Genomic DNA, 4,706 nt, shown 5'->3' on the forward strand with positions numbered 1-4,706 from the left:
TATTATTGCCGGGAGCCAGGCGGTAGTGCAGCAGGTAAAGCGCACATGACACAAAGCACAAAGACAGCCTAAGGATCCCGGTTTGAGCCCCTGGCTCCTCATCTGTAGGGGGGGGGGGGTCACTTCACAAGCGGTGAAGCAGGTCTTCAGGTGTTTTTCTCTCCCCCTCTCTGTCTTCCCCCTCCTCTCTCGATTTTTCTCTGTCCTATCCAACAACAAGGACAGCAATAACAACAATAATAACAATAAGGGCAACAAAAGGAAAAAATGGTCTCCAGGAGCAATGAATTCGTGAATTCGTGGTGCAGGCACCGAGCTCAGCAATAACCACTGCGAATCCACTTCAGCAGTCATTATTTTTCTTTTCTTTTTTTTTCTTTAATTTTATTTCATAGGACAGAAAGAAATTGAAAGGTGATGGGGAGATAGGGAGGAAGAGAAAAAGAGACACACTTAGGAAGCTTATCTCCTGCAGGTGGGGACAAGGATGGGGGAATTTGAACCTGGGCCCTTGCACATTGTAAAGTGTGCACTCAACCAGGTATACCACTGCCCTACCCCTCTCTGTCTGTTACTATCTCAAAAAACGGGGGGGGGGGGGCAGGGGAGTCGGGCTGTAGCACCATGGGTTAAGCGCAGGTGGCGCAAAATGCAAGGACGGCTGTGAGGATCCCGGTTCGAGCTCCCGGCTCCCCACCTCAGGGGAGTCGCTTCACAAGTGGTGAAGCAGGTCTGCAGGTGTCTATCTTTCTCTCCCCCTCTCTGTCTTCCCCTCCACTCTCCATTTCGCCCTGTCCTATCCAACAATGACGACATCAATAACAACAACAATAATAACTACAACAATAAAAAAATCAAGGGCAACAAAAGGGAATAAATAAATAAATATTTAAAAAAGAATTAGGGTGGGGGTATAGCATAATGGTTATGCAAAGAGACTTTCGTGCCTGAGGCTCTCAAGTCCCAGGTTCAATTCCCACATTGCCATAAGCCAGAGCTGAGCAGTGCTCTGGTTAAAAAAAAAAAAAAAAATATAATCAGCCCTGACTTGACGTGGTGTCATGCATACACAAGGCCCTCAGCTTGTAGGAATCTGGAACACAGAGACGCTCAATCAACATTTGTCAAATCAGAGGACAAATGAGTGAATCAATTAATTTTCCGAGAGTTTGCTGGATGCTGAACAACTTTGCCAGCACTTCTCATCAATTATCTGTCAGCCCGGAACAACTGTGCCAGACAAAATGCCACGACCTCCCATTTTCCAGGCCAGGAAGGCTGGGCTCGAGGAGGGAAAACCTGGTACATCCACAGCCACATCTGGACGATTCTACCATAGAACATTGCTGACTTCCTAAAGTCTGATGGCTTCCTTTGGGAAGTCTTTGAAATGTTTTTTAAATGTTTATTTATTTAGGATTGAGGCAGAGAGAAGTTTAGGGGAAAGGGAGAGATCAATAGACAGCACTGCTTCACTGCTTGTAAAGCTTCCCTCCTGCAGGTGGAGACTGGAGCCTTAAACCTAAGTCCTTCTGCACTATAATGTGCAGGTTCACCACCAGGTTCACCACCATCAGCCCCAGTCTTTGAAATATTTAAAGAGAAAATAAGACAACTATACAAAGTCTCCAAGTGTATTTTGGTCATTTTTGAAGTTGGCTTTCTCAGACACAAAGAGATGTGAGGGAAAGACACCACAGCAACAAAGCTCCTCCCAGTTCAGTGGGGGCTAGGCTTGAACCTGGATCTCCTGAATGTCCAAGCAGGTACTTTTTCATATATATATTGCTCAACTCTGGCTTATGGTGATACTGGAGATTGAATCTGGGACCTTTGGCGCCTTAGAAATGAAAGTCTCCGGAATTGGGCAGTAGCACAGCAGGTGGCGCAAAACTCAAGGACCAGTGTAAGGATCCTGGTTCAAACCCCCGGCTCCCCAGCTGCAGGGGAGTCACTTCACAAGCGGTCAAGCAGATCTGCTGTTGTCTATCTTTCTCTCCCCCTCTGTTTTCCCCTCCTCTCTCCATTTCTCTCTGTCCTATAGTGTCCAACGACACTCTCAAAAACAACATTAATAACTACAACAACAATAAAAAACCAATAAGGGCAACAAAAGGGGAATAAATAAATAAATAAATAAATAAATAAATAAATAGAAATGAAAGTCTCAGGGCCAGGTGGTGGCACACCGTACTGAGCACAAACACCTGCTCAAGGATCTGGGATCCAGTCTCCATTCCCCACCTGCAACCGAATCTTTCACAAGTGGTGAAGCAGGTCTGTAAGTGTCTATCTTTATCTCTCCCCTCTGTCTCCCTTCCTTATCAATTTCTCTCTTTCCTATCCAAAAAGAAGAAGAAAAAGATGATGAAGAAGAAGGAGGAGAAGGAGAAATAGGGAAAAAAAAAAGGTGGCTACCAGGAGCAGTGGATTTGTAGTGCAATCACTGAGCCCCAGTGATAATATTGGAGACAAAAAGTCTTTTTGCATAACCATTATGCTATCTCCTAGTTCAATATCTATATTTAATTGGTATTTTCACACCGACAGAATGGAGAAAAATTATATAGCTATTTAATCGATACTGAAAAATCATTTGACAGAATTCTATACTCATTTATGATTAACAACAAGCATAAGGTTCAAGTGCCTTCTTTTTTTTAATATTTTATTTATTCACGAGAAAGATAGGAGGAGAGAGAAAGAACCAGACATCACTCTGGTACATGTGCTGCTGGGGATTGAACTCGGGACCTCATGCTTGAGAGTTCAATACTTTATCCACTGCGCCACCTCCCGGACCACTCAAGTGCCTTCTATCTCAAGACTGATATTAATGATTATTTATCACCTATGGTATAAAAATGATGTGGGTAAGGGGCTGGATGGTGGTGCACCACACACAAGGACCTGTGTTCAAGCCCCTGGTCCTCACCTGCAGCTTCTCAAGAGATGGGAGCAGTGTTGCAGGTACCTTTCTCTCCCTCTCCATCTCTTTATCTCACCCTCTATCTTTTTTTGAAGTTTTATGTACTACGTTTATTTATTTATTTGACAGAGACAGCCAGAAATTGATAGGGAAGGGATGACAGAAAGTGACAGAGGCAGAGAGACACCTGCAACACTGCTTCACTACACACAAAGATTTCCCCCTTCAAGTAGGGACTGGGGGCTTGAACCTGGGTCCTTGCACATTGTAACGTATGCGCTCAATTAGATGAGCCACCACGTGGCCCTTGTCTCACCCTCTATCAGTAAAATAAGAGAATTATTTTGTTTTGTTTGTTTTGCTTCTAGGGTTATCGCTGGGGTTCGGTGCCTGCACTACGAATCTACTGCGCCTGTGTCCTTTATTTATTTATTTATTTTTGATAGGACGGAGAGAAATTGAGAGGGGAGGGGAAGCTAGAGAAGGAGAAAGATAGACACCTGCAGATCTGCTTCACCGCTTGTGAAACGACCCCCCTGCATGTGGGGAGTCCGGGGCTCCAACCGGAACCCTTGCGCGGGTCCTTGTGCTTCATACTATGTGCACTTAACCCACTGCGCCACCACCAAGCCTCCGAAAAATAATCTTTTATTAAAAGAAAATTAAACTGGAACCCGGGTGGTGGCACACCTGGTTGAGCGCATGTATTACAATGCGCAAGAACCCGGGTTCGAGCCCCCCTGTCCCCACCTGCAGGGGGAAAGCTTTACGAGTGAAGCAGGGCTTCAGGTATCTCTCTGTCTCTCCTTCTCTATAACCCTCCTTCCTCTTGATTTCTGACTGTCTCTATCCAACAAATAAAGATAATAAAAAAATTAAAACTGGAATTGGCGTATTGCACCAAAGTAAAAGACTCTGGGGTGGGAGGGGGGGAGAATACAGGTCCAAAAAGTATGACAGAGGACCTAGTGGGGTTTGTATCGTTCTATGGAAAACTGGGAAATGTTATGCATGTACAAACTATTGTATTTACTGTCGAATGTAAAACATTAATTCCCTAATAAAGACATAAAAAATGAAAAGGAAATGTGAAAGGACGTATTAAGTACTTACTATGTACCACAGAGACCTAGTACAACAACCGTTTTAGAGGCTATGGAGTTCCCAGGATGGTCAGCTGGGGGCTTGGGCTGTGGGTCCTGAAAAGGTGCAGTTTCTGGTGCGTATGAAAAGGCATCTGTGTAGGCCTTCTGGTTACTGGATTTGGCCCAGAAGGCATGGATGGTTTAGGGCTGGAGCCAAGTCTAGGATGTCTCGATTACGAACATTGGCCAACAGGTGGCGCGATTCCGTAGCGCGAACCGTGATTTGGAGTTGCTTCTTGCACCCGCTGAACATCAGTGCGCAGACGCAGAGGACCCAAGATGAGGCTGGGTAACTTGTCGGGAGATTTACTAGGAGCAGAAGAAAGGGGCGTGGTTAAGCCAAATTGCCTCTAGCTGATAGGCCCGGCCCTCTGAAGGTGTGGCCAGCTCCCCATTCTGGGAAAGCGGGCCAGCCCAATCTAGGCTTCCCTTTCTTCGGAGGCGTGGCTTAGGGCTGGTCCTCGAATCACTTCTCAGCTATTGGTCGTCTTGATTGGAGGGCGCGGCTCTACGGGCCGTCCATCCTCGGTGTGGTCACTTCCTGTGGAGTTTCCCCAGACTTGGGAGGAGGGGGAAGAGGACGAAGGGGGGCAGGCGAGGGCGGTCGCCCGAGGTTAGGTTGGGGGGGGTGT

The sequence above is a fragment of the Erinaceus europaeus genome, chromosome X (genome assembly GCF_950295315.1).
Source record: "Erinaceus europaeus chromosome X, mEriEur2.1, whole genome shotgun sequence".
Classification (NCBI taxonomy): Eukaryota; Metazoa; Chordata; class Mammalia; order Eulipotyphla; family Erinaceidae; genus Erinaceus; species Erinaceus europaeus.